The sequence below is a fragment of the Lissotriton helveticus genome, chromosome 10 (genome assembly GCF_964261635.1).
Source record: "Lissotriton helveticus chromosome 10, aLisHel1.1, whole genome shotgun sequence".
Taxonomy (NCBI): Eukaryota; Metazoa; Chordata; class Amphibia; order Caudata; family Salamandridae; genus Lissotriton; species Lissotriton helveticus.
In genome coordinates, this window is record NC_136071.1 from 1206723575 (window position 1) to 1206734361 (window position 10787).

A 10787-nucleotide genomic window follows, 5' to 3' on the forward strand; every position below is an offset into this window, starting at 1 on the left:
TACACGTATCCAGATATAATTAAAATGTTAAAAGTCCTGTTGCCCGCAGGGGTATATGAAAAACTCAAGGAAAAAGAATGGGAGGTGGGAGAGAAAAAGATCGATTGGGCAGTTCTAGAAGCTGAAGATAAGATACGAGTACCAGGTACCGGTCTTGGAGAGAAATGTAAAGAATTACCAGAACTGTTAATACAAGTTTTGCCCAGATTATTAGCAACTAAAAAGGAAGACTGGGATGCAATCTCAGCCTGTAAACAGAAACAAGACGAAGACACTAGTGATTTTTATTCTAGATTTGAAAAATGTTTTATCATAAACAGTGGCCTCAAGACAAGTAGCGAGTCATACCCTCATCTTTTTGTTACTAAATTAGTCGAGAATTCAAGTCCACAAGTTAAGAATCGAGTTTTGAAAGTCGAAAGTACCTGGCAAGCTAATACCCCGTCCCAGATGTTACAGATGCTTCAGTATCACCAGAATAGAATCAGAGAAGAGCAAGATCATGAAAGAAAACGTATGAAAGACACGAAAATGAAAGTACTAGCTGCACAATCTGTTCCTCAAGACAGTCAGAAGAGGGGTCCGAATCAAGCGAGTCATCCTACAGTTCCCGTTAAAGGGACCTGCAATTATTGTAAACAGCCAGGTCATTTCATAAACGAGTGTGCAGTTCTGAAACATAATATAGCCACTGGTAAGACTAAAGAAAGACCACGTCCGCCTAGACAAGAACAAGTTTCACAGACTTCTCAGCCACAGAATGCACAACAGACAGTTCCAGCACAGCAGCCTATTGCTGCAACACAGCATGTTACACAGCAGATGTACCAGTATGCACAGTCCGAGTATCCAGAGTATCAGCCATATTCATGAAACAGCCTAGAGAGGGAGGTAGGCTTGCCTCTCATCGAGATACCTGTAGATCAAGAGGGTCCCTATGTTCATAGTCAAGTACTAGGGAAAGACAGAAAGTTTTTGATTGATACAGGGGCAAGTAGGACCACCATCAGTCACGCCGAAGTTCCAGGGGCTCCGCTCTCAGGCTCTAGAAATGTTTCCCTTGGATTTTCAGGAAAGCCTATTGTAAATGAGATATCTCAGCCAGTTACTCTAGAAGTAGGTCCATTGTCCCGCACTACTGATCTGTTACTTACGAAGTCATGTCCAGAAAATCTGTTAGGCATTAAAACACTGAAAGAATTAGGTGCAGTTATTTGCTGTTCCCCAGAGGGAATACGCCTGTTTCTACGTGACTTCAAGGGTCACTATGTATTACGAGATTTTGATCCGAGATTGTCTAATGTTCCGCAGCATCTATGGGCGCAAGGTCCAACTGATGTTGGTTATATGCAAATCACACCCCATCGTGTGACTCTCAAGCCAGGTGTAGTGTTACCACGAATCAGACAGTACAGATTGCCACCTGAGGCTGTAGCAGCCTTATCCAAAATTATTGACGAGCTCATCGCTCAAGGAGTAGTTGTAGAAACTGACTCCAATGTATGTAATTCTCCGATCATTCCAGTCATGAAACGTACTGATCCAAATGCACCCCCAGTATATCGATTAGTGATTGACCTTCGGGAACTCAATAAATGTATTATTCCCCAGTACCCAGTTGTCCCAGATATCTCTTCCATATTGACAGCCATTGATTCCGAAGCCTCATTTTTTACAGTCATAGACCTCAAGAACGCATTTTTCAGTGTCCCCATTCATCCAGACAGCCAGTTTCTTTTCGGATTTTGTTTAAATGGAAGGAGCTATATGTTCACACGAGCTCCTCAAGGTTTCACAGAAAGTCCTAGTATTTACAGTCAAGCACTTAAGAGACAACTAGACAACATTCACATGCCAACTGACACTGCCCTGCTCCAGTATGTTGATGATCTACTGATCACAGCCCGTTCTGAACGTGCTTGCGAGCGAGCATCCCTTACAGTCTTGTATTTCCTTGCCGAGATGGGGCACAAGGTGTCCCCTTCGAAGCTTCAATTCTGTGTACAGCAAGTGATCTACTTAGGCCACTTACTGTCCAAGTGGGGTAGGCAGTTGACACCAGACCGTATCCAGTTAATAGCGAGTCTTCCTCAGCCCAAGACCCAGAAGGAGGTACGTGCTTTTATCGGCCTCACTTTTTACTGCAGACAATGGATTCCTCAGTATGCATTTCTAGCTAAACCACTGATACAGTTAACGACACAGGAGGCAGCCGTATCGACTGTCCTCCCTTGGACATCTGAACATACACTTAGTTTCAGTGAGTTAAAGAAAGCTTTATGCCAAGCTCCAGTTCTAGCTACACCGAACTACAGTAAGCCTTTTACACTTTTTGTCACAGAACGTGATGGTACAGCATTATCTGTTCTTACACAAGATCAAGCCGGACAGTACAAGCCCTGTGCTTATTTTTCGAGCACATTAGATCCTGTAGCCCAGGCTCTGCCTGCGTGCCTCAAGTCAGTTGCAGCCACAGCACTAGCTATCAGACAAAGTGATTCCATAGTATTAGGACATTCCTTGACAGTACAAGTTCCACACTCCGTGGAAGTTCTTTTAAACCGAACACAGACTCAGCACTTGACAATTGCACGTTTAACAGGTTATGAATTGACACTGTTCCAGCCACACATAGAAATCAGACGCTGCAACGTTCTAAATCCTGCAACACTGTTACCGTCAGTTGATTCAAATCCTGCCACACACGACTGTGTGGAAGTAGTTAACATTATGACAAAGCCAAGACAAGATCTGACAGATATTCCATTACCAGATCCCGACCTGACACTTTATGTGGATGGTTCATGTATGAGAACAAGTACAGGAGAACTAGTAGCCGCGTATGCAGTGACTACTGACACTGAAGTTATTGAAACACGCCGTATTGACACCCTGTCTGCTCAAGCAGCAGAGCTAGTTGCTCTGACACAAGCCTGCATACACGCCAAGAACCTGAAAGTTAATGTTTACACAGATTCACGTTATGCATTTGGAGTCGTACACGACTTTGGAGTGCTCTGGCAGGAGAGAGGTTTCATGACTTTTCATGGAACCAAGATTCAGCATGGTCTCCTTATTCAAGCTCTGTTAGATGCCATACACTTACCGACATCTATTGCTATCATGAAATGCAAAGCACATACGAAAGTTACTGACACTATTTCTCAAGGTAATGATCTAGCAGATCGCACAGCCAAGCTTACAGCACAGACTCCAGACATTCCAGTTAACAAGACACAGACACATACTCCAGCTCCGACTACCTGTATGACAGTTAAGGACCCTACTCAAGATGTCATAGATATCCAGTTACATGCTACTCCCGATGAAATCAAGAAATGGTCCGAACAAGGAGGGGTCCAGACAGATCAGGGATGGGTAACGAAGGGAAGAGCCACATGGTTTCTCCCCGACTCCATGGTTCAAGTCATTATCAATACCGCACATAGTCCAGCACATTTAGGAGAAAAAGCTATGTTAGACAGTATCCAGAACATTTGGTTCAACAAGCATTTACGAGCTGCAGCCAAGCAGAAAGTCCGTACCTGTATGATATGTTGCCAGTTTAATCCAGGTAAAAGTGTCCCGGTGGAACAAGGTGGTTTCCAGCCCCCTGACCACCCTTTTGAAGTCCTCCAGATGGATTATATTCAGATGGAGCGATGTCGAGGTTTCAAGTATGTCCTTGTAGTTGTATGCGCTTTGTCCAGGTGGACAGAGGCATATCCAGTCCCAGATTACACAGCCGCGACCACTGCCAAGCAGCTGGTTCGTGAATTCTTCCCCCGCTACGGACTCCCTAGAGTCGTATATTCTGACAACGGCCAGCCATTCTCATCTGAGCTCATGAAACACATTTCCCTTTTGTTAGGGTACCAGTGGAAGTTCCATTGTGTACGCCATCCAGAAGCAGCCGGTCTCGTAGAGAGACATAATCAAACCTTGAAAATCCGTATTGCCAAGATTTGTAAAGAGAAAGGTGTGGACTGGCTAGTAGCTCTGCCAGTCGCTTTATTTTATATGCGCATGGTCGCACATTCCAGATCAGGTCTGTCCCCGTATGAGGTCGTATTCGGCCGCCCCCCTAACATGTGGGGTACACCTAGACCTCGAAGTATTACCGATGTTTCAAGTAATATGCTGACAGATTACCTAGCTTCCTTGATGTCTGCCCTCAACTCTTGTCGTTCACAGGTTGCTGCCGCATTTCCAGACAATACCGAGGTGGCACCGCATGAAATCGTTCCCGGATCCATGGTTCTTGTCCGGAATTTTGATCGTTCAAGTCCGCTGGAGCCTCGCTGGAAAGAACCCCGACAGGTCCTCCTGGCCACCCGTACTGCCGTCAAGTTGGAAGGCAGGAAGGGCTGGGTCCACTTGTCACATGTGAAAAGATTTTTTGGACTAAAACCTGTTTCAAAGAACATTTCCGAAGATCTTAAAGACTGCCAAAGTACTATTCTTAAGGACTGTCCCGCAAAAGACATTGCTACGAACCCTTCCCTGTTAGAGAAAACTCCGCAACAGGAGTATAAGCTTAAACTAAGGTCTAGTAAAATAAGTCAGCCAGTTTGATTGTCTAAGTCCTCCCCTAGGTGAAACGGTTAGACCGGTTTCTGACATGTATATAATAGACCCCCACAGAGACAGAGTTAGTGAGAACTCTAGAAGTTGCACTATTATTTTATGTTTTCTGCTATATTTTAGCATTATGATTTCCTGCACCAGTTATGCATTTTATTTGTATTTTCCAGTTTCTCATGTAAATAAGTCTGCTAATGTTACAGTAGAGCACACGTTTAGTGATCTGCCTCCTCATGAACTCTCTTATCGTCTTGCTATGCGTAATAATTCTTTTGTCCGCATGTTACATTATTCACACCAGACCAGCAATGCCACTAATTGTTGGGTGTGTGGTCGACTCCCCCCTTTCCAGACACCGAAGGGAGTTCTGCCACTCTTTCCTTATCCATTCTCACATAAAGGTTCGTGTGGAGCATGGTCCACGTTAACGTCATCCTCAACAGATATGTCTTTTCTGAACAGTACATGTTTCCCAGACAAGCAAGGTCTTCCCCACAGAACAGGGTTAGATCTAGAAAATGAAGTTTATAATTTAGGTAACTATTCTTCGAATTTTATGGTCCTGAATGTTCAGTCTGATACTACTCCAGACTTACCTGCTATTTCAGTATTACCAGTCAAAGGTGAATTATGTGTCCGAAATAATGGTTCCGTACATGTAGGCCATAGTGATTGTACTACTATTGTCAAGTATAGTGACAGTAGGAAATCTATTTTCAAAGCTTCACGTCATTCTTATTTTGTTTGTGGTCAGACCGCATATGTTCGTCTGCCCCTCGATTGGGAGGGAACCTGTTACATTGCCTTCCTACTGCCACCAGTTTTTCTAGCCCCACCTGACTATCATAGGAATTCCCACCTAGTACATACTAGACACAAGAGAAATTTCCCGATTGTCGATTATACTGAAACTGCTCTAGAACAATACATAGATATCAATAAAGGTGTCTTCCCCTACTTAGGTACTGTTGTAAATAGTAAACTGATACGTAGATTAACCAGAACACTTGAAGCAGTAGTGATTGAGACTACTTCTGCTCTAGGTAACTTAACCGAAGAGCAATCCTTTATGAGAATTGTCGTGCTCCAGAATCGTCTCGTCCTTGACGTCATACTGGCCGATAGGGGCGGGGCATGTAGAGTCATCGGATCTAGTTGCTGCATTTTCATTCCTAATAACGCACCGTCTGTTTATTCAGCTATTACCAGACTCCATAAAATTGCCCATATGTTACACCAAGATCCAGGCACCTGGACGTGGTCCGGTTGGTTCTGGAATATAATTTCCGCCTGGGGATGGAAAGTATTGTCATTTCTGGGTATTGCAGTAGCGATCATATTCAGTTGCTGCCTCTGTTTACAATGTGGCCCTGCGATTTGCGGCATTTGTGCTACATCTTGTGTTCCTAGTCCCAAGTCCCGTCCTAAATCCCGTTCCAAGAAAATTCGAGACGAGCAAATGATACTGTATGAAATGATAGATGGTATCATGAATATTGATGTTTCCTGATGGAAACGTAGTGACAAGGAGGGAATGTGGAAAAGTAAATTTTGCCATGTTCTGTGTCCCTACGCGTCCTCCATCTTATGTTATGTGTGCATGATTAAATATGCATATGTATCCCCCATGTTTGATTAAAGACGCAATTACAGTTGTGTCCATCTCTAGTATGCCAGTTTCCAGTTCTCGTGAAAGCTACGAGTATTAGGCCTATGTAAAGTTGCGTTGCCACGTTTCTCAGTGTGCACGTTATTTCATTGTAAAGTCCCCGTTTCTAGGCCTCAAAAGGGCCCGGACACCAGATTCAGCTCCTGTCTTCTGAGTCCTCGCTGAGGAGCGATACAGCCCCCACCTGTATCCTCGACCCTTCACTTACTTCCTGCCTCACAGTGCCCGGCTCAGCCTGGCTCTGCCTCTGAGTCTGCCAAGAGTATGTTATGATTCTAGTTATCAGTCCAGCCCTCCTTCTCTGCATTCCTAAGCTACTGAATCGCATCAATAGTTTCCGTCATTGTCTAGCCTTTACGTCTCCATGTAAGAGAAATACTGCATTTAATGGTCATTTAATATTCTTCATCACGCATTACATGTAGAATAATGCATGCTCCAGTCTTAGAGTCCGTTAGCCTTTACCCCGATAACTTTTGGATTCTATCAACATGTTCTCTAAACATCAGATACTAGATACTGTTTAGGTACATGTCGCCCTGACTCTCCAGACTTCAGTCTCTGCTCCTAGCACAGAGTTCATAGCCCCCAGCTTCTCCTAGTAACACGTCATTGTCAGTTTGCGCGCACCATTAGGTTAGAGGTCCCGGCTCCTTAGGTAGCCCCCTCCATGTTTCCGCCCCATTTATGACATATTCTGTTATGTTTACATCACATGTCTATGTATACGCCCCTGTTACACCCACTTTTATGCCTTATCTTTCGCGACTGCTATTGACCACACCCACTGCTCCGCCTACTGTAATTCATTGTAATGTAACTGTTTTAGTATATATATATTTGTGCAATGTTATTAAATGTTACGCCGATTCTGATCCTGCCCCCGGCAGCGCTGCCATCCTGTTCCCGTGCAGGTTGTCCTGTTCCTGTCCTTTATGCTGTATTAAACCTGCAAACTCCTACTACCTCGAATCTTGACTCTTATTTATTGAGCTATCTGTTATTACTATGTCCAGTAAAACCTAGATCCGGTATTATTTATTTATATACCACAAAACTTGTTCCACTCCTCTCCATTTCGGCCCTACAATCAATTGTATCAGCTACGGTCATTTCCCGGCTAGACTATGGGAATGCCCTTTACTTAGGCATCCCACAGAGGCTATTGAGGAGGGTGCAGGTGGTGCAAAATGACGCAGCCAGGTTAAATTTTAGCCTCCCTAGGCGTACGAGAGCCACCCCCCCGCTGCATAAATTACACTGGCTGCCTATAGAACAGCGGGTGCACTTTAAGAGCCTGTGTATAGCCCATAAAGCCCTACTTGGAGATGCGCCAAAATATATAAAAGACAGAGTACAAAAGTACGTGCCAGGACGGGCTCTGCGCTCCACAGAGGCCTGTAGACTAGCCTTCTCTAGATACAATCTCAAGACCAAAGGGGACAGAGCTTTCTCTGTCTTCCTGCCACGGATCTGGAACGACCTACCAGAGTCCTTGCGCAAGGAATCAGTCCTGCTCCCCTCTAGAAAGCTTCTAAAAACCCACCTGTTCAGAGAAACACTGACATCTGTTTAATCCTCCGTCTGGCAGTCATGCAGTGCCCTGCTCCTTCTTTAAGCGCTTAGAGACTGGTGGTAATTTGTGCTATATAAAAATAAAATAACATAACATAACATAACATAACATTGCATTCACTGATCACCATGTACTCCCACCATCCACCCGCTCACCCTGCACTCTTTGTGATCACTCTACACTCACAAACCACTTGTGCTGTTCACCCTGCCTGTACCTCACCCTGCAGTCACATGAGCACACTACTCACCCTGCACTCATGTCACACTTCACTCAGCTGTCCCACTCACTGCTCAATCTGCAAACTCACTTAAACAAGCCCATCCCTAACCATGCATTCTTTCGTCCCAACCTGCACTTACATCTGCACCCAAATTCATATGGTCACCTCACTCACCCAGCAATCACTCCTCTTACACTACGCTCACACTGCCGCATCACTCACCGTGCACTCACATGGGCACTCAAACCACCCACAAAGTGCATAGGGTTAATTTGCCTAATACAAAAAACGTGTATCATGCATATCACAGAACTGAGTGTGAGTAAACTATGAGTAGCGCTATAAAAAATGAAATGTTTGTCAGAAAGGTGCTATAGAGAGATGAGGTGAATTGTTGGTGAGTAGTAGTGAGGGAATTCATGGAAAAGGAGGAGGGAGGGTGCTGCCAAAAAAGACTGTCAGAGGCCAACTAGAGACTTTTTGAGGCATGGGCAAAGTGGGCTCTTGCCTAGGGTCCCAGACTTTCAGCTGGACCCTGATAAAATCAGCTCTGTTCTGTAGAGTCTTGCCCTGATGACATTATATGATTCTTGAAAAGATTGTTTTAAATACAACTTTCGCTTTTTTAGGTCTCGGATATAACGCGCTGAAAGCGCGTTCTCGCCAGAGAACTATTGTCGGCGTCTCAGCAGTCTGAGAACACCGAAGTGAGACAAGACCTGGCCGCGTGCCGCGTTTCCCCATAGGATAACGTTGTGCGCGCGGCCAGGTCTTGTCTCCAGAGCATGCCAATGCAGCCCGGATCGCGACGCGCGCCTGCTGGTATGCAAGGGGAGTCTGCATACCAGCGCGCGGCGCTGATAACACACACATGGCTGCCCCTTCAAGCAGGCTTCTTTTCTTCATCCGCCGCCTACGCTGGTAACGTTAAGCCTTTGAAGTTAGCCTGAAAAATGTACAAGGCAACCCGATGGGTATTTAATGAGGTCTGTGACGTGCATTCGCTGCAGGCTCCTGGACTCAGGTACTGTGGGCGTAAAGCACTCAAGGCTCCTCTCCATCTCTGGGCCAATGGGTTTCTTACTCAGATCTTGGTGATGTCACCGAATCGTACGGAGCTGTCAAACAACTCTTTCATGATGCTGGCAAGAATTCAGATGGACGGCTAGCAATGTAACAGAACTGTCACAAAACTCTTGCTGATGTCACAACCTTTTAAAGAACATCACAAACGCTCCAAGTTACATCGCACCCCTCTCCTGACACGCTACACATCTCTTAGGTGATTTCAGACAACACTGCTGGGTAGTCAAACTTTTTTGTGATGTTAAATCGCCCTCTTGGAATTCACGCACTATAAAGATCTTGCTAAAAACCTAAGTTGTACAGGTGTACCAAAACTACTGAGTTCCTGGGATTTACCACAGAACTCTGCTGAAATGTCCCACACACTCTGGTGATGTCATGAAGCCCTGCTGATGAGCTGCTCAGCTCTTTGGGCACGTTACATGGCTGTTTTGACTCGTCACGTGACTCCATGAGAATATCAGTGAGCTCCGATGAGGTGTCATAGAACACTTTATTGATAATATACATGTGCACAGAGTGACCGCTGAGCCTGCTCCAGGCGAGGTCACCCCCACTTCGCTGCTCCTGCCCGCTGACCACCTGTGCTGCCCTGACAAGCTGTCCTGCTGCCTCGCTGCTACCCGCCGCCGCCCCAGCCGCCGCCGAGCCGTCCTCAGTCCCCCTTCCCGCCACTGACCACGCCGACTCCGCCCCCCTACGCTCCCGCCACCCAGCTGACCCGCCCTACCGGCTCCTTACTTATGACGCCCCCGGAGCGACCGCGCAGCGGACGCGCGCAGCGGGAGCACCGATTGAGCGCCGAAGGTGCCCCAAAGGTAAGCCCGTCTGCGCCCGTCCGCGCCTGGCCCGCGCCCAGCGCCAGGACCCCTGGCCCCCGCAGACCCCAGCCCACCCGCCGGAAGCCGACCAGACGAACCTACGACTCCACCGAACTCAACGCTCTCAACACCGGCCAAACCCCGGGCTGCTACCGAGCCACACCGAGACGCACCCACGGACCCTTCAGCTGCCACTCCTGCAAGTTCACCTGCGACCGGACCCACGCTACACCAGCACCCACCATGCCGAACTCCAGCAGCACCCACCTGAAGTGCATCCTGCTCAACACCCGCTCCGTCCACAGACACGCCATCGAGCTCTGGAACCTGCTCGACACCACAGCCCCAGACGTCGCCTTCCTCACGGAAACCTGGATGAACGCCTCCTCAGCGCCCGACATCGCCATCGCCATCCCGGATGGCTACAAGATCATCCGGAGGGACCGCGTCAACCAGACAGGAGGAGGCATCGCCATCATCCACAGGAACACCATCCGCATCACGACCAACACCGACGACAACCTCGCACCCGCCGAACACCTGCACTTCCAGATCCACGTCAACCCCAAGACCACCCTCAGAGGCACCCTCATCTACAGACCCCCGGGACCACGCACACAATTCAGCGAGGACATCGCCGACTTCGTCAGCCCACACGCCCTCCTCTCCGCTGACTACATCCTCCTCGGGGACCTCAACTTCCACCTGGAGAACAACAACGACCGCAACACCACCACCCTGCTGGACAACCTCGCCAACCTCGGACTCAAGCAACTGGTGACCACCCCCACCCACTACGCTGGACACACGCTCGACCCGGTCTTCTCT